At 39.7% G+C, this 20,743-nt stretch overlaps 1 protein-coding gene across 3 annotated transcripts in view; it reads right to left on the reverse strand.

Annotated features, from left to right (window-relative positions):
- CSRNP3 (cysteine and serine rich nuclear protein 3) overlaps positions 1-20,743 on the reverse strand; it is a 162,819-nt gene that overhangs the window by 103,015 nt on the left and 39,061 nt on the right. The window contains exon 1 of one of the 3 annotated variants that reach the window (XM_050916860.1): positions 16,726-16,797. The exons of the other annotated variants lie outside the window; for them this stretch is intronic. The gene's annotated coding sequence lies outside the window, so the exon portion shown is untranslated. Of the gene's footprint in view, positions 1-16,725; positions 16,798-20,743 lie in introns of those variants that run through there. 3 annotated transcript variants of the gene reach the window in all.

The following is a 20,743-nucleotide window of genomic DNA, read 5'->3' on the forward strand; positions in this document are numbered from 1 at the left end:
TGCAATCAAGGTCTCCAATGTAAAATTTTTTTCATGCAAGTTTTCAGACACAAACTTGGCTGCTATGTCCAGCTGAATGACAGCATACTGAGACTTGTTAAACTGACCAGAAGAGATTTTTAAAAATGTATTATCTGTCTCATGGACATCATTACATAAGATTCTGTACCCTCTTTAATGAAAGAATTAAATTCTATCAGCACAGTCAAAGCTCTAGAATTAAACTTTTGCACAGAAAAAAGCAATGCATAATTCTTAAACCACAGAGGGATAAATTCAGAGCTGGAGTAAAGTGATGTAACCTAGCAGAAGTCAGTATCTAAGTACCCTTTTACACCAGGCTTGAATTTGCCCAGTACACAGAAACATTAAATGAGGAATCGAGTACACTTATTCCAGATAATACATGATTTTTCATTAACAAGCACAAGTGGTATTTCAGGCCTTGTGCATAAGATTAAAAAAGGCTGATTGAGAGAATTTTCCTTAAGTAATCCTATCTTTTTATATTTTTTAAAAAGCAATATATTTAGTACCTTGCCTACTCCTTTATTTACAAATGTGCTTTACAATGGAATTTAGGTTTACTGATGACCACCAACAGTGGTCATTTTATGAAGTGGATCTAAAATGATTTCCTGTAAGTCATTAATTTTGGTGTTGCAGATGTATTTACCCTTTTCCTACACTGATCAGTGGAAAATCAACTATAAGTAGCAGATAAGAAGCAATTTCTCTGATGCTTTCAAAGTAGGAAAGAATTTCAGATGTTTGAGTGTCACTTGCTTGTACTGTGTAGATGTTGCCAATTATAGCTAACTTATAACCCATCTGATTTGTCTTGTCATTAAAATTCCCTAGTAAATAAATTCTGCCTTTGCAAGATAGAGATTTTATATCTATGGACATGTTTGATTTGGGAAATTCTTTTTAGTTTGGATCTGGAATTAATGCAATATAATGCTAAAAACAAGGAATTTCCTAAACTGATCCTCATAACAGAAGTGCTTTATACACTGTCCTTACAGATTACATTAAGATGGACCCTTACAAATTATATGTACGTGAACCTGTTTGTCATGGTTCTCCTTTCCCCTTTGCTGTTTATGAAAGATCTGTTTTCTTCAAATGAGATTTCTCCAGGCTGGACACATGTCCCAAACATGACACACCCTGATTCAAAACCCAGGTTTAATTCCTCCCTGGTCCAAGAGCAGGCTAGCAGAAACTGCAGAGAAAGCATTTCATACTTACCCTTAGGACAGGATGTGGTGGGATGGCTGCCCCACCCCAGTAAGCAGGGGTTAAAAGCACCCCTGGAGAGGGGTGCAACTGGAAAAGCTGGGCTGATTAAGGAAGCAGCTACAGCTGTGGCCAGCTCAGTCAGGACCCAGCTGGCCCTTACAAGAGGGCAGTGGGCCAGGAGCTGGAGAAGTCAATCTGTCTAGCTCTTTGAGAGAGAAGGACTTGGCTGCCTGGGAGCTGAGCAGGGTACCTGAGGTGGAGCAGTGCTGGGGAAGGGCAGAAGGAGCTCTAGCTTAGTAAAGCCCCAGGCTGCAGGCCAAGCTAAGGGCCCACAAAGGGGAACTAGGGCTGCAGAGGGGCAGTCCAGATGTAGGCAAAGGCAGCTGGTCCAACCCCCTCACTGATGATAAGTTCTTTACAAACTGCAGTCTGCCCCAGGGAGTGAGGGGTAGATGATGACTGGCAGTAGCCACTGAGGCAAGGTGGGGATAGGGGGTTGGGGGTTCCCCTGGGAAGGGAGGCCCAGACAGAGGGGGTACTGTGGTGGGCAGAACCCCTGGGCAAAGGGCACCAGGGTCCAGGAGGGACATGAGGCCCAGTGGCAGGCAAGACATCAGACAGCAGAGGGCGCTCCAGAGCTGGAAAATAGCTAATTCTCTGGACAACCAGCAGGAGGTGCTGTGTCAGTGAGTCGCCCCGCCACACAGGGGATATAGCACCTTGCATCATTTTACAGTGACCTCTGCAGCAGATTTAAGAGCAGCACAATGGGTCTCAGACAGTCACTCATTAAAACAATCAGGAATAAAAAACAAAGGAAAAGGGGGAGGTCCTGGGAGGCACATACAGGACCTTCACCCTATTTCCCCTCCCCCAAATGTCTCCCTTGAAAACCATCTTTTCCCACTACCTCCTGCAGTGCTTACAGCACCGAATTTGTGAAATCACAATGATTTCCATAGCAACAGACTGCAATATCAAAGCCAAAGGATTATGGCTATACAAGAGAGTGAAAAGGAGCAGCTGGAGTGTGAGGAAGAAAACACTCATGTTCAACTATCTCTAAGAATAGATAGGAGAATGCTGAGAAAGGCTGACAAAGTAAGCTGTTTATTGTTTCAACTAGACATGGGTCAAACCAACACCTCAGAATCAACACACCCTTATGGTGTGGGTAGAAAAGGCTTCAAAATCCAAACCCAAAAATCAGACCTCTATCATAATCAAGAGGGATGAGGCAAACCAAAACCCCAGCTCTAAGTATCCTTAAACTGTAAGGTATTAGAAACCTCAGCTCTGAATTTCATACAGCCCAGGATTAATCTCCAGATAAATACCCATTTGTCTGACATGCCCTGCTACAAATTATATAACATGATGGCTAGATGACTAATACAGGCATCGGACACATCAACAGAACTGTTCCAGGTAGTGAGCTGCTGCGGAATCTGGGATGTTTACAAATGGTAACAGAAATGAGTATTTCTCACTGAGAAGAATTTTTGAATTTCTCTGCAAAGATTGCTTTCACCTGGACTGAGCATCATGCTTCCTGGGAGCAGAGCCATTTCAAAGAGTGGGTACAGTCATTATAGCTTGAACTGAAATTAGTTTTGCTCCACTAAGTTCTAGAGGATCTTTGAGCAATAATCTGCAAGTTAGATCCATATTACTCCTGTCTGGAGATGTTGGTGCCTTTATTGAAGTGGATTGTCAACATCTCCCAGGAGTAGGGTGACCAGATAGCAACTGTGAAAAAATAGGATGGGGTTGGGGGCTTAGGCACCTATATAAGAAAAAGACCCAAAAAACAGGCCTGTTCCTTTAAAAATGGGACATCTGGTCACCCTACCCATGGGGAAGGCAAGATGTCTGCTTCTATGAAACTGACAGCTGTTCATTGTTTTATCTAGATTCTCTCTTTTTCTTGGGAAAGTTATTGAAAAGGTTGTTGTAGCAATGCAGTCAAGATAGTGGTACAGAAGCTACATGGGTATATTGTGGATGATATCCTTCTGATGGTGATGATGAATGAAGATCGGGGGCCCTGTTAGAACTGTCAGCTGCCTTCAATACCACTGACCATGAGCTAATGTTGACATGACTATGCACGCTAACGGGGTAGGTGATATCATCCTGGAGAGTCTTCACTTCTTTCTTTCTATGAGAACTTGGAGGATCATTTTGAGAAACTGCTCTGAATATTTCCTCTTGTTGGGCTTCCACTGGATTTCATTTTGTCACTCCTCCCATACACTGCATATATGGAGAGTTTAGGTGGGTACTGAGGAGATAATGATTATGGTATTTCTTGTATGCTGATGACAAAACTCTATTTCCATTTCATCCGACTTAGTCGGTATGACTGAGTGACTTGTCTACTGCCTAACAGAAAGTGTCATTTGAGTCCATGCCTTTGTTATTGCATGAGGATTTTGTTGATTTCTTATTGTCACATTCCAGTCTGTTATCTGGTCTTTTAGGTATCTTTTATCACCTTTCAAAGCAAGAGTGGAAGATAGGAGAGGTTTTTACTTCTTCCTGTGCAGCACAACTGACGTAGTGGTTTTTAATTTCTCCTCTGGTGCCAATGAAGTACCACAGGTTTTCCTTTCTAGAGTTGTTTTTTCTAGTGTTAGTTTTGCATTGCAACATCCAGAGATGACACCATAATTAACAAAAAGCTTCTTTAGGGGCCTTCAGTACAACACTTTATCGCCTTCAAAATCTGTTCAGAAATTCCCACAAAACTTTTTGGATCTTTCAGTGTTATTCAGAGGCATATTCTTTCCAAGGAAAGACTACAATTAAATGGTTATTATGGTCTAACAAATTTTCCAGCCTTTCCAGGTGTGGAAGAGGATCAGTACAGACAGTGTTCTATTAGACATGATCTTTCTCTTGGATTCCTGGTGTAGATGGGCTTTGATTATATGATTAATTTCAATATCTCCTGGTCTAGAAGGGATATTTTATAATCAAAAGTTTAAAATGTTTTCTTTGAGCTCTCTACATTTATGGTGGTTGACAGTTACCTGGCACTGTGGAAGGGATAAGCCTGTTTCCATGAAGATCTGCAGACTTACTTTGCCTGTCAGTGCAGTCATGCAGCTAGACAACTGGCTAAATGATAACTGCAAGACTAGTTTCTTCAGACTGGAGGAAAATTAAAGTTGGTAAAAAAAAAAACCTTTTCTTCTCTCAGCAGGCTACCCTCAAGCCCCTCTGCTGCAGCAAGTTGCCAATTCCTGAGAATCCCTATCTATGCCCAGCAACTGGTGTTTGATTTACATGTGGTTGGAATTGCGTGTGTTAATATTGCTGCCTCTATTTTTACCTTTGTTTGTTCTGTTGTGTATCAGTGCCATGTTAAGGTGGTTAGTAGTGTGATGCTAGTGGCACTGTAAGCACTTTGATGAGGAGTGTCATGGAATACATCAGCAAACATGGAAGACCCTAGTGCCAGCTTGTTGTTCAGCTGTGAGTCAGCAGGCTGCTGGCTCAAACCAGGAACAGCTTAACAGTTAGACACTTATTAAATAACTATGCAAAAGAGTCCTATTGTCAACTTTCCCCTTTTCTTTGGCTACAGTAATATGCATTGAACTGCCTCGCATTTTGCCCCCTCCCACTAAAACTGCTGATTTGATGCAGCAGATCCCTGGCTGCCTCACTCAGCTGCCCCAGTATGTGCTAATGGAAGCTAGAATGGAGTGGGGGCCTAACTGGGAAACGGGGTCTTTTGATTTCAGTATGTCTATCTATGCCACACATTTTCCACAAGCACTGTGGTATTTTCATGTTACTGGGAGCAGTCTTTTGCCTCTGTACAGTGGGTGTTGTGAGGAAATGTAGCAGCCTGCTTCTGTTTCTTAAGGGTGTACTTGTTACTATGATACATCTGTGTATGGTATGGTTCTCTGTGACCTGTTATGATGTGATTACAGGCATGTCTTTATTATCCATGATACATGTCATGACTTGCTCATGTTTTAGTGATGATCAGAGCATTCTGTAGTTCCTGTGCCTTTTGACCCATGTTATCTAACAGGAGTTCCACCTCTATATATCTTGCTTTCTGCCCATGCGGCCCTTACTTTCTCTGTCACTGTTCTATACTTTGGGCAATGACCAGTTCGTGGGTGGTCAGGCCTAGTGGTTGGAGTCAAAGGTCAGAACCGAAGATAGCATGAGGTACCAAACCGAAGGTTAGAGGTGAAGACAGAGTCCAGTGCCAAGGCAGGGATCAGAGTCTGAGACAAACTGAGGTGCAAAGCCAAAGGTCAGAGCATCAGGGATAAGGCACAGGAGCAAGGACCTGGAGTAAGGCAGGAAAGCAGGAATTGGGACTAGATAAGGGTCTGGGACTAGAAGTACAGGAACTGGCAGCAGATGTGGGGTTGAGAACTAGAATCAGGCAGGAATACAGGACTCAAGGATCAGGTAAGCCAGAGGGGTCCATAGTAGCAGCCAGCCTGAGATTCCTCTAGTTGCTCAGACAACTTCCTGTTCTATTTCCTGGTTTATATACAGCTCCTCAGACAAACAGGGGTACTGACTAGTGTAAGAAGGTTTAAGATTTAGACTGTGTGCTTAGCTTTTATTTTCTTTGGTAACCTTTTATGTCTAGCACTTATAATCATTAAAATCTATTTTTCTGTAATTAATAGATGTTTTATATTTTACCTAAGACAATGGTTTTTTTGTTGAAGCTCTTGGGAAATCTCAGTTCAGTTTACAAAGGCCTGTACATGTCCTCTCAACATTGATGGAGGGGTGGACCAGGTAATAAACTTACACTGGTCAGGCTTCTGATCAGGGCAAGACAGTAAAGCTCTGAGGTGCAAGGCAGGAGAACTCGGGGAATTGGTTGGTATCTTTCTCTGTGTGATTCATCAGTGGCTTTGGGAACATTTATGCAATCTAGCTGAGTGTGGGGCCCCATATGCTGTTATGCTGAGTGATAGAGCATCTAGAGTGATTTGCTACTTGTCACTAGCAAAGCATTGTGAAAGACAGCCCAGGCTGGAGAGTTAAGGGGGCACAGCGGTAGCCCAGTTCCAGGTTGTACCCTAGGGATCCCATCACACATGCTTTGAGAGAAAAAAAATGCAACAATTTCCTCCCGCATACACTTGCTAGATCCTGTTTAGTGTTTATTCCTCTCAGATTCTAAGAGGATGTCTTTTAATAAAAAACTAGACAGACAGATATCCAGACAGTAAAATAAAAAAACAGAGGCACTCCACAAAGATTTAAATCTATGAGCCACTAAGTATGACTTTGTGCCTTGGTCTCAGTTGTATCAGCTGGGATGAGTGCAAAAGTAGATATTGTCTCTAAGAGATATACATATTTGTTTCCAAACAATAAATCAGTTCTTTTTACAAATGAACCCTATTACTAACAAGAAGATGCAAGAAGTAGATGTTACATATAAAACGTTACCACAAAGTACCTATCAGAAACAACACCCACTCTCTGGCTAGTCCGCATGCATCATAAACTTGGGACACTTAGAGGGCAATTTCTATTAAATCACGAATACTGATGCTCACAAGCAGAGATATTTGGATTATTTAGTGTGAATAATATTCATTTTGAATTTAGGTCTTTTTCTTGTTTGCAAACTAAATTTGATTTTTACAAAGCTATTTGCAACAAGTAATTACTTAATGAACTGTTCATGTGAACAAATTTCAGTGGATAATTTACCTTGACTATTCATTAATCAAGATGCATGATTGTATTGTTTTGTTCCCTGATTGGGTGACTTAAACCTTTTAAGCAAGAAAGTAGTGAACAATGAATAGGAAGAAAACGATAACTATACTTGTTTACACACAAATAACCTTGTTGCATGCGAAAATGAGCATTCATGTAAGGGGATAAACATTAATGCAAACAAAAATCCATTTGTGTGAATGCTTGCAAATAACGAAGGTGCAAGAACCTGGATTCAACAGCTGTTTGGAATTTAAATGAATGTTCGCTAAGGCCATGTCTACACTTAGAAGCTTACAAGCAATGTGCCATTGTTGCTCATGTAGTCGCATTATGCCAACAGATGAGAGCTCTCCTGTCAATATAATAAAACCAGCTCAACAGGCAGTGCTAGCTACGTCAGCAGGAAAGCATCTCCTGGTGACATAGTGCTGTGGACATGAGTGCTTATGCCGGTAAAATCTGTTTTATTCACATCCCTGAGCAACAAAAGTTTTGCTGTTGTAAGTGCTAGTGTAGACATGGCCTAACGCTGTTCTGCTGTAACTGGCAGCTCTACTCACAAACATCAGTTGCCTCACTTAAGCTCTAATGGCTTCATTAGTAGAATATATACAGAGTAAGAAAATTGCATTTAGGGACTCTTCTATGCAGACCAAGGGTACAGAATTGCTTATCATTGTGGCAGTGCCAATGGCTTTCTGATTCTGAAAGAAACCTGTGGCCAAGACTCCCAGAGGGGTGCAGATATTAACCAGAGTGATTGCAACTAACTGCCAAGGATAAACCATGACTCTATGTGTCTGATTTGTCGGATCCCCTTGAAACTCCTCAGAGGTCCAGTTTGAGCATCAAGCCTGTTAATCTGGAAAACTACCTCCAGAAGCCTGATCTTAAAGCTAAGCTTTGGCCTGTAATTTCTGAGTGGGCATGTGGGAGGGCACTCAAGAGCAATGTCTGGAGTCTTTGCCAGCCAAGAACCTAAAGGATGCTTCCTTTTTGTGCATCTGTCTTCAGTGCCTCATATAGACCCATATGTATACAGGAATTATGCTTATGTGAGATTTAGTCTGTACATGTCACATCTTTGTTAAATATCCAGGGTAATGAGTCACTGCACAGCAGCCAGTGTTGGCTGCTCCCCTGGTAAGGGACTTACGAGCACAATTTCAGGTGCACACTTAAGTCTCCATATACCATTTTCATCAGGTTGATTCCACTGAGAACTCTACACAGGGTGCATTTTATTGGCCTTACCTTTCTCCTCATATACCCTCAGTCCAGGCAGAACTTTGTGTCTACATGCTCAGTAGGTGCAAACACCATTTGTGCTTTGCTTCTTCAGGCTCAGCTGCCCTATTTAACAGCACAAACCCTATCAACATTTGCCCTGAAATGTACTACTGTGAAAAGTACTACTGAATTTTTCTTAAGCACTGGAAATTCTATTTTACTTGGAGAGGGTGTGGGGAGGGGAAACTATTTGCAGTTTCTCTGCCTGACGCTGACAACAGTAACAAGGGCCAGGTTCTATAAGTTTAGGGGACCCTTTCTAATAAATTAAATATGTGTCGCAAGCCCTCACAAGGGCCACACTTCCACTTTCAGCTCTAACCAACTAAAATTTGACCTCCCTAGTCACGTATGTTTCCAGGAGTTTCTTCCCCATTCTCATGCTCTTGTCCTCTATGATATGAAACCACAAAAACAGTTTATTTGGAAAAACATAAAACCATATATTTAAATAAAATAAAATTAGAAATCCCAAACAAACAACATATGAGAGTTATACGCAGCCCCACTGTCCTAGTTAATTTGCTCAGCTAGTCAAGGACCAAAAACTCAGTTCCTACTCCCTTATTCATGAACCCAATTAGATATCATGGTGGTCAACTATCCACTAGGAGGCTCTCTCTCTGCCTGTATGCTTCAGTTCAGCAAAGAAAGTAGCACCAAGTAGGTCCTGCAGAGTTATATCTGTGCCACTACCAGATCAGTCCCGCAGAATCTGCTCTGCTGGCCAGGTCCTGCAAAGTCTGGTCTACACAAAGTTCCAAATCTCCTGGTTCTTTTGACAATGCCCCTGGCATCTCAGAGCTTTTCAACTCTTACCCCTCCATTTTTTGAATTTTGGGGCTGTTACCAGAATCTACTACCTTTTAGCACAGGGTGGCTTGCTCTGCCCCAAGAAGTATCTCTTATAATTTCTTCCTCATTATATGCACCATCTAATATAATTTCAAAACCATAACACAACCAAATTCCAAACAATACAACATACAGCACCACATAAATGCACTGTGGTGAAGTAATAACATGTAAATCAAGCTTACTAGAGCTATGATTTCCCCTTTCACCCATAAGGGGCAGCAGAGAGTTCCATCCCTCCAAGCCTTCTAGATCTAGGACTTACATCTACATAGCATAGGGCCACATCCTTCTCACCTTGCTTCTCCTAGGATCATTGACATAAATGGGACTAGTTACATGAGATAGAAATTATGGCCAATATTCTGCTTGTTTAAGGGCTTTTTAAAGTGACCTTTCCTTTGTACTTACATGTGTGGTGTTTGGCCTCTACACTAAGCAAAAGGTGTTTTGTCTATGGTGGAAGGAAGGAACATCAAAGAAAGTGGCTGAGAGGAAGTAGGATAAAGAGAATTTAAAATGTAGCCCACAGCTTGGAGTATGGACAGATCTAACTTTATGATTGCAATGTTTAGAAAAGTGGCCCATGTGACATCCTCAGGGCCATACAGGGCCATTGTGTGGATGCCGCCCACATAACACAGAGAGATCTGCATATGTGACCCGCAATTGTAAATAGGTTGAGAACCACTGATTAGAGGTCAACTGCACAGAAGAAGCATAAAACAATCAAGTTCCTCCCATATTCTAGCCTCCTGTTCCTGGATTTTTATTTGTAGGCTATTCTCCACATTTCTTCTCTATTAATAAGTAGTTCAAATTGTTCTTTTCAACATGGATTTTAATACAAAGGAGTACAGTTCCAAGGAGTTTAGAGATTAACATAGGAGCCTAACCTGTATTACAACAATGCTTCCACTTTTTACTGCTCCCAGGAACTTCTTGGCCAACAAAAGCACAACTCACATGGGATGCTATCTTAATCCATGTGCATAAACCATAAGAAAATTAATGCAAAGTAAGAAAAAGCAGGAGAACGATGGAGAACAAGTTACATTACATAACGTATGCAAATATTCCCAGAATCAATTGTAGTCAAGACTCACTGCATCCATCATATCAATTCTAAGGCAAAAATCAAAGGGATATAAACGGAGGAAATTAAGGCATGGTTACAGTTCAGGAATGCCTATTACTCTTTTCTGTAGAGAATTTTCAGCTCCAAACAGCTACTGAGCAAAACTAAGCTTCAGATAACAAAACAATCATAAATCCTATTGGTTTATATGGATGAGAGACCTGGGCACTTACTGGGAAGAAAAAAAAAAGACAGTTAAATACTTTTGAAAATAAGGAGTTGATTTGAATTTTGGGGCCAGTAAGAGAGAATGATGTGTGGAGAAGATCTAATAGGGAACGATGGGAGGTCTATGGTGAACGAAGTATAGAGTTTGTAGTGAAATCCCAATGACTTCAGTGGGCAGATCATTTAGTCAGGATGACAGAAGACACTGCAGCTAAGCATCTCTTGGCAGGACAGCCTTGTAGTGTCCGACCTCTTGGCTGACCAAGGAGAAGATGGAGAGATAATATTAATGTGAATTACCATCACTGAGAAAATATGTCCGACAGAAAAAGGTGGGGATAAATTCAGAGAGTGGCCAAGAACCTGCACGCTCTATAGAGTCAGGGAGTAACTAACTAACTAATTATATAAACTCTCATGCTTCAGGACATAGAATTACCTTCACTGATAGAGATGGAAGCTTTCCCTACAGAAGTTTTTTCCATATGGTGAGTAAGATGGGAACACAAGAGGTGTCGTTTTCCTGAAGGAAAGCTCACATTTCAAAAATTTGGGAAATGCTGTAATACCTTAAATGCTAAGGGCAAAAAAAAAAAAGAAAAAAAAAAGAACTGAATAGCTGCAAAATAAATTTAGGAGAGCTGAATTGGAAACAATGAGTTTAATGAGTTTATTATTTTCTTTTGGGGAATGATACAGAGTAAAACATTTTGTCTTCACAAAGTGATATACTAGAAGAAGTTTTAACAGCTGTTTCACACAGAACAAATAATTTTTCTCCTCTTCAGACTTGAACAGTTAATGCAGAAAATTGCTGAAAAGCCATAGCTTGGCAGCAAGTCACACACTTATGTTTGTTCTGAACTTACTTAATACGATATAACATTAGTTTTCTGTTTCTTTACATTACCATCATAATCCTGCATAATGCAGACGTAGTGACAGGCAACGTGAGACAAACACTCCCGTTATTATTTTCAGTAGATAAAACTGTTGCTTCTATTTCTAGAAATAAAAAGACTCATGCCAAACTGGTACAATTCCATTACAGCTGTAAAGACGCCTCTTGTTATACAGGAAGCACTTACATCTTGCATTTTTCGAAATATGTTCTGAGACACTTAATAGCCCCATATAAGCTCACCTTATAACTTATCATGCTTGTTTTTATACAAGTAAAGATGAATGAAGCTAGTACATACCATTACTAGACTCCATCTTATTTTAAATTGACTTTGCTTTGCATGTATTGCTATGCAACAGATTATTTTCAATAAGAAAGACTTCTATGATTAATTATATTGTTCCCATATAAACACAATAATATGTATGCATTTTATAATCCATTTACTAATCCATCTGCTCTATTACTAATGTTAATATTCTCTTTTATAATGAAACAGATACTGAGATCATTTCCTCATATTCAGTTCAATCAATCAAACTAATATGTTGAGCCCACTTTAAATCACTCTTGGAACTCACTGTGTTGTCATTCAAAATGAATGTACTATTAAATATTTAATCCCCTGCAAATTATCTATGTTACTATAACTTGTAATATGTTAATGCTACATATGATGAGCATCAAAGGAGAAGACATGCCTCATTCAATACCGTAAAATTAATCATGACTTCTGCTCTCTAGTAAAACAAAGTGCACAGATAATATTTAAAGGAAAAGAAACACATTCAGGGTTTGTCATTTGTTCTATTTTCTTGGCACAATCAGGGAGACAAATAAACACCAGTTTAAAGGCAAAGAACGGTTAAGAGTAATAGTAGTGGTATTTTGCCTACACTGAATACCAGTTAACAACAAAAAACAATGTGACATGTGAAGACTGTAAAACTGTTTTCAAAATGAACAAATATCCAGCTTCTCCTCCCAAGGAGGAGAATAAAAATGGTGGCTGACATTTCTTTGCTGTGGCAAAGAGAAGAATTAATTCTTTACAAAATGAAACCTCTAGTAAAGTTAATATATATTTTAAGACGTTTATATACACCTCTCCCCCAATATAACATGACCCAATATAACACAAATTCGGATATAACACGGTAAAGCAGTGCTCTGGGGGCATGGGGTTGCGCACTCCAGTGGATCAAAGCAAGTTCAATATAATGCGGTCTCACCTATAACGCGGTAAGATTTTTTGGCTCCTGAGGACAGTGTTATATCGAGGTAGAGGCGTAGTTACACTAATTATTTTTAAATGATGAAAAAACAGGTTTTTTAAAATTGAAACAATAGCCTGAAGAGCATTCACTCATCATGGTTTAGCAAAATCTCACAAGTGTGAAAAAAATTAAAGAACTGATTTATACAAAGTATGTGAATAAAAGTGATTAAACATGGTTGATTTGAGATGTAATTTAAACTTTTTTCCTTTTATGAGGGGAAAAAAGGTTTCTTACATTTTAACAGAATATCAAATAGACAATTCAATTGCTTTCCACAATCAACATGCAAACTATAAAAAGGAGTGCAACTTCATTATACATTTTTCAAGAAAAAAATAAGCAAAACGTAATCTTTTATTTATATAAAGTGAACTCAAGAAGAGAACTAATAATAAGGCCAGGGCTTGAATCCTGCTCCTGCTGAAGTCAATGCCACTGATTTCAGTGGAAGTAGGATTAGAACTCAAGATGCTGCTCTAATGTCTAACTCACAGACATCAGTTTATTATCTTCTGCCTATTCCTCCCTCCACACATACACTTCTTCCAAGGCTATTGAGCTCTTTTCTACAGAGCTGGTGAATGCTTGGCAGCTGCTAACGGAACTCTGGATAAGAAACTATAGATATATAGTTCATCCAGAATACCTGAATCATTATGTAACTTTAAAACTAGTGGCAATATACTGTAGTTTTATTCAGCATTTCTCCCATTGTCATTATTAAAGGGTAGATATTTTTAAAGAAGGAAAACCAAATCCCTCCGCAGCAGTGGGTTTCCAAGGAGACAGAATAATTTAAATACAAGATCTCAGTTTTCATTACATCTTCTTGGTTACTGGAGCTACATTCAGTTGAAACTCTCATACTAAAAAAAATATGATTCTGAATTTGTCTGGGATCAGAATGTATAGGCTTAAGACTGTATTTTAAATGATTTGTCAAACTACAACTTCAGATACCTCTAATCATTTGTTTTTCAGAGCTCTTTAAATATATTTAACGAAGTATTAAATGACTCATAAAAAATCAAAATAAAGTTTAAAAAATACATGGGAAAATTTATTTTAAAATATGTAGATGCTAAAGGTAGATTCAATTTATTATTTCATTTTTTTTATCAACACTGGTTGGTAAATAGTTTATGTATGTAACATTTCTACTCACATTCAGGTATAAAGTGCAGATGTAGAAAACATTGTTCCGTCTTTTGACAGAATGTTAATTTATTTTTGTTATCAATCTTATTCTTTCAGGGGGGTTTTAAAAAATTCTAATAAACATCAACCCTTGCATTAGCTTCCATTCTCTGAAGGGAAATCCTGGAGGCAAGGGCACTAGCTTCGATGCTTTCAGCTGGGAAGGGAGGCACAGAATTGGAAAGAGAGCAAAGGCCTCCGCCCCCACACTATCTGATGCTCACTAAGAGGGTTTATTGTCCATCCCCACTTTTTTTTCCTGTAATGACACCAGCATTTTAAGAATCTGGGGCATAGTCCCATTGAACTCAATAGGAGATGGATCAGACCCTTATTTTTTATTTTTATTGCAATTAAACAGTTTGTTCACCCCTCTATTGCTTTAATAGAGAAGAGAAGGCTGGGGATGGTTTTATAAAAAAAAAATTATAATAAACTTTCCCACGCATTTCTACACTTGAGACAAAAAGCACCTTCCGTATTTCCATAGTTCAACTTCACTGTTGCATAAATGGACTGTGGCACTTAGGTACTTAATCTCTATTTTGTATTTACAGCGACCATAGTCTTTTTCTGTTTGACGGAACAATATTGTATTGTTGTACAGAGATTAATTGTTTTTAATTAGATCTATCTGATTAAGAAACTTGCAATATTACTTCAAATCAACCTAATTTAGAACATTGTTCAAAATGTACAGACATACAGTAATATGTAAGAGAAATTAATGTTTCAGAAATAAAAATATACAACACATACTATTAAAAAAGATCTTGCTTAAATAACCTCTTCCAGAAGAGCTGTCTACATATATCCATAACTGTCCATTCATTTACATATTAAAGTATTTTCTAATAATGTATTAACTTTTGGAAATTCCAGGAATAACATCAAATGAAAAAGTGGTAGTCCTTCAATTAGTCTGTTTCACTTAGAAAAATACAGTTACTTTAGTAGCAACACTTATCCCTTCTACTTCCCTATAATTACTATACCCAATATCTTGAATAATCCAATAATAGGCTTATCTAGCTGCAAACATTTACTTAATTATCTAAGGCAATTGGTAAATTAAATTCCATCACTCAGTTGCTCTAAAAAATATAAAATCTTCTAAAATAATGAACCTTTAAAATAATAATCAATCACATTGAGCCATATCTTGCCAATAATTTTTAGTCACAAGTCATTGATTTTAAGCTTACGTCTCCTTATGCTTAAAAACTGATAGTAAATATCACATATATTGCCTATGTATAAAATATTATGCTGGACTACGTCAGCAGAAATAGAAAGAGTTAATGGGTGAAATCCTGGTCTCACTGAAGTCAGTAGCAAAGCTTCCATTGACTTCAGTGGGGCCAGTATTTCACCCCATAGATTAAACAAATAGAACTATCTAGGTAGGTGTATGATCCCCATTGTAACAATCTTGGAGTTCATTCAATAACAAACCAGTGAATGAAAAAGGAATAAATAATAAAACAAACTGGAGAGCTTCTGTAGTAAGCTGCTGCAAACAGCTATGCAGTGTTCCCAACCCCCACCTCCAGAGCACATCTCCAAATTTTCACACTCACAACGCTATCCCTTATGAGGGAGCACTCCAAATCACAATATTTCATAAACGTATCTCTACACCCATCACTAAAATCTAGGCAGAACTACTGAAGCAGAGGCTGTTTGCTACAGCCCATCCTAATGTTTGTGGATTAGGAATCTCCTCATAAAGTACACACACATTTTGTATGAGATTTACTATATGATTTAAGAATTTTTTTTCAGTCTGATATATTTTCTTATACAAAACTATTATATTATTCTTCAAAGATGGTCCAAAAGACTACAGCAACATTATTGCGAGCTGTGATGTTTTGAACTATTACTGTAGAACTGTGGGTGTTTTTGTTTTGTAAGGGTAACTGAAGGATATGCATCATACTTTGTGTTACAAAAATTAGTTTATTACAGAAATGCAAATTACATTCAGTCATTCAAAATCTACAAGTCCTCCAAATGTCCACAAAAATAATTAACCTGTAAGAGTTGCTTTGGGAGTCCATTCACTATGTACAATTCAGTTAGCACACTAAATAAAAGTGGCATGTTTGCTGAAGTCCCTTTTCTTTTTTTTTAAACCTACGCCTAAAGAATCCTTTTAGTTTTCTCTGCACCATCTTATTGCTCTTTACATGTATTATGTTGTCCAGCAATAAGTGCTTCTTACTGCTCAAAGACCTCATTACCTCCTGCTTACTGAACAGCTTCAGCTGAGACCGACTGCTCATGCTATCACAAGAGAAAGTTGTCGGAGAGAGTCAGACGTGCAACTGATTTCACTGTCTATGGATCTCCTATCAGATGAGACCTTTTATGAGGAAGGAATACCAAATTGCAAAGCTGCTTCAAAGTCATTAATGCAGCACAAATTACAGAGGTGCTTTCACAAGGATTTTAATAGAACAGAAAATATTGGAGTCAGGCCTCCAAACAGCTATTCAGAAAAGGATTTTTTCCCCTTACCTGTAAATTTGGTTTCTGTATTTCAGCTCCGTCAGTGCAGACTGAAAGGTTTACTCCTAATGCTACCACCCATCAGGAGAGGTCAACCCAATAACTGAGAAGACATCCTAGCATCCTATACAACATGCTCTCTTCTTTACTTCCCATTCCCTGCTCCCAACTCCAGACTAGCAAAATTTATGGAAAAACATAACAGGAGGAGAAAAGAGGAGCGCATCCAGAAAATAGATTTAATAAGCTAACCAGTTCTGCACTATGAGATGGCAACATAAAACAGAAATGAAAAAAGTTTCCCCATTAGAAATCTCTAGTTTCACCAGTGAATAGCAATCCCCTCAGCCCTTTCTCTCCTTAGCCTGGGGTGGGGAGGGAAAGGACAGCAATATGAATACACTTACTGCTTATCCACCTTCTTAAACACGAGCTCAGTCTTCCAGATTTTCAGTGCAAAATGCTGCTGTATATTTAAGAATCTGCTTTGAATAGAGAGACAATTGTGAAACTCTGCGCAGAGAGGGAGGATCAGAAATATCCTGTCTTCCCTTATCGGTCTTGAGGCAGTTAAAGCTGGTCCGAAGCCAGTTTTTGCTAAGCAAATTGCAAAAGTGCAGGGTTTGCTAACCACCAATCAAATGCTAACACAACCAAAGCCTATATATAAATATATATATAAAAAAATCTTAGTTTTTGTATAAAATAAAGTTTTTTTTGTACTAAGGTACAAAACTCTCCTTTCTTCTGCAAAATAAAGCAACCTTTCCTTATCTCTGTCTGGCTGTCATTAGCTCTCAGCTAGGCAGACCCAACATTTCAGTAACAAAAGCATGCTAGGGTTTCAAGGTTTCAGTCAATACTTGGATGCCACAGTGATAGGCTCCCTAGAAATACATGGGAGACAGACAAGAATTGCTAGACATTTCCTGAATGGATGCCTGTCCTTGCAGCCCAAGGTGCAGCTGGTGCTTTCATATTATTTATCTGCATAATAGTAGAGTCTACAAACCCCAGCCTTGGGCAAAGATCTCATTTTGTTAGGCACTGTACAAACACAAAATAAAGAGTCTCAGAGAGCTCACAATCTAAGTAAGAATTCATAAAATAATTGTACAAGGATCTTCTTCTAACCTGCACACCTTAATTAGCCAATTAGATCCATTTGTGGTCTCTTTTAATAATTTTCAGTTCACAGAAATCTAGGGCCTGATTCTGATCTTTCTTATTCCTGTATAAATCAGATGTCAACTCAACTGAAGGCAAAAGTGTTAAACTGGCTTTACACTAGTGTAACTGAGAAGCGAATCAGGCCCAAGGCTTCAGTCTTAGGCCATGTCTACTCTACAAAGTTATGTTGACCTAAGTTATGTTGGCACACGGCTGCCACAGTTAGTACATCACTTGTGTGTATGCGTACTTGGCTCCTTGTGTCGGTGGTGTGCTCGCTCACCAGGCTCACTTGTAACAATGTGAAGGGCAGTGTATTATAGGTAGGTATCCCACTGTTCAACTTGCCATCATCCAGTGCAGGGTCTTCTCGGAAGTTTTCGCATTGCCTGATGTTGGCAAAACAAGTCACATAGGAGTGACTATGAGCACAGGGTCAACTTCCCATAATGCAATGTTCTCCATACCATAATTTCATCAGCATCCCATAATTTTTGCGCATTCTTTTCAAAATCCTACAAACTCACATCCCTCCTCACTCTCCACGATCTCTGACAGAAGCCTGGAGCCTGCACAGCTCTGCACTATTGTCACGAGCACAGCAAGCACAGGGTGCATGAACCTACAGTATTTACAGAACTGCAAAAGGAGCTGCGGGGAACATGACAATTCCCAGGACATAGGGAAAAAAAAATTAAAGCTTCTTGTTTACAAAGCAGCTGGAGACAGTGGCATGCTGGTTTTGGGCCCAAGAAACAAGCACTGACTGACTGGTGGGCTCCCATCATAATGCTAGTTTGGGATGATGAGAAGTGGCTGCAGAACTCTCAGATGTGCAAGGCCACATTCCAAGATCTGCATGCTGAACTCGCTCCAGTGTTCCAGTGCAGGGACACCAAAATGAGAGCTGCAAGGGCAGTTGAGAAGCAAGTAGTGATTGCACTGTGGAAACTTGCAATGCCAGATTACTACCATTCACTCAGGAATCAGTTTGGAGTTGGGAAATGCACCGCAGGTATTGGTGTCATGAAAGTGTACAGGGTCATTAATTTACACTGCTAAACATAACTGTGACTCTCAGCAATGTGCAGGACATCGTGGATGGTTTGGCAGCAACGGGGCGATAGACAGCACACGTAACCCTATTTTGGCACCAGACCACCCTTGCCACAGACTATATCGATAGAAAAGGCTATTTTTATGCTGGTGGATCACTAGGGATGCTTTACCTACATCAACGTGGGCTGATCAGGGAAGGTGCATTACTCACATATTTAAGAACACAGGACTGTACAGAAAGCTGCAAACAGGGACTTTCTTTCCCGACTGGCAGATTACCATTGGGAATGCTGAAATGCCAATGGTGATCCTGGATGACTTGCTTCCATGGCTCATGAAACTATGCACCGGCCACCTCAACAGCAACAAAAAGTGCTTCAACTACTGGCCCAGCAGGTGCAGAATGACAGCTGAATATGTTTTTGGTCGTTTGAAGGATTGCTGGCATTGCTTACTTACAAGATTGTCTCACTGAGGACCAAATATCCCAATGGTAATAGCTGCCTGCTGCATCTTGGATAATCTGTGATGCAAAGGGGGAAAAGTTTCTGCTGGGGTGAAAGTGGAGCGGCTGTCTCCTGAATTTGAATAGCCAGATACAAGGGCTATTAGAAGAACTCAAGGCACAGCTATATAGCTCAGAGAGGCTTTGAGAGACTATTTTAATAGTGAGCTAGAGCGGTGTGTGTTGCAGTAGTGTGCTCTACCTGGCCTTGCTCTTTTGCAGCCTTATGTAAATCTTGTAGTTATTGCCCTGTATGTAGGAATATAACATTGTCAATCCACCTATTAATATTGTTTGTGAATGATGTTATAAGATAGGTGACATAGTGCAACAGGTAATGTTTGCTGACAACTGCTCAACACCAACAAGCATATGTTGTGAACTAATAAAGATGAATTATGTTCCAAAATACAGAATTTTATTCTTCAACATGAACCAGCAATTAAAAAAAACATTTAAAACTTAAGCAAACAGAACCTTAGGAAGGGGAAAGAACAGTCATGTCCATTTCAGGTACACATGCACCAGCCTAGGGGTTTGGAGAGGGTCCCATATGAGGAAAGATTAAAGAGACTAGGACTCTTCAGCTTGGAAAAGAGAAGACTAAGGGGGGATATAATAGAGGTACATAAAATCATGAGTGATGTGGAGAAAGTGGATAAGGAAAAGTTATTTACTTATTCCCATAATACAAGAACTAGGGGTCACCAAATGAAATTAATAGGCAGCAGGTTTAAAACAAATAAAAGAAATTTCTTCTTCACGCAGCGCACAGTCAACTTGTGGAACTCCTTACCTGAGGAGGTTGTGAAAGCTAGAACTATAACAGTGTTTAAAAGAGAACTGGATAAATTCATGGTGGTTAAGTCCATAAATGGCTATTAGCCAGGATGGGTAAGGAATGGTTTCCCTAGCCTCTGTTTGTCAGAGGATGGAGATGGATGGCAGGAAAGGAGATGGATGGCAGGAAAGAGATCAATTGATCATTGCTTGTTAGGTTCACTCCCTCTGGGGCACCTGGCATTGGCCACTGTCGGTAGATATATACTGGGCTAGATGAACCTTTGGTATGACCTGATACGGCCGTTCTTATGTTACTGTACGTGAAGCTGTGATTGTCTTTAATGTTGCCTGGTGTGGAGTGGTAAGAGTCCTGGCACTGACCCCTGATGCCAAGTGGTATGTTTGGGGGTGGATGTATAGGGAGTTCCCAGTATCAAGTTCTCAGTGGGCTGCAGAGGGTGGCAACCATGGGATTGTTGAACCTACAGGTCCACCAGAGCCTGCAACATCTTCATTTGCTGCCTGAGAAGCACAAGCATGTGCTGCTCTACATCCATCACCTTTTTCTGTGCCTTTCTCCTCTCCACTCTACCCTTCTCCAGGCTGTCTCCTATGGGTGATCCTCCAGGACCTGTGCTTGTTCTCTGACGCAGCATTGGCTTGCAGGGTCTTCTGGAACATGTCATCAAGTTCTCTTCTTTCTCCTCCTTATCTGGCTCAAGCATTCCACAAGTGTGGATGGGGAGACCCTGAAGCCCACAATGGCAGCAGCTGCAGATACAATACACAGAAGTACCATAGTCAGCATATTCACAATGGAAATAGAAACTTAGGATGCAGAACTCACTCCCCGTGCTCCCCAAAAGTTGTAAGCACTATATTCTCACTTCCAGACTGAGGGATTGAGC

The sequence above is a fragment of the Gopherus flavomarginatus genome, chromosome 10 (genome assembly GCF_025201925.1).
Source record: "Gopherus flavomarginatus isolate rGopFla2 chromosome 10, rGopFla2.mat.asm, whole genome shotgun sequence".
Lineage (NCBI taxonomy): Eukaryota > Metazoa > Chordata > Testudines > Testudinidae > Gopherus > Gopherus flavomarginatus.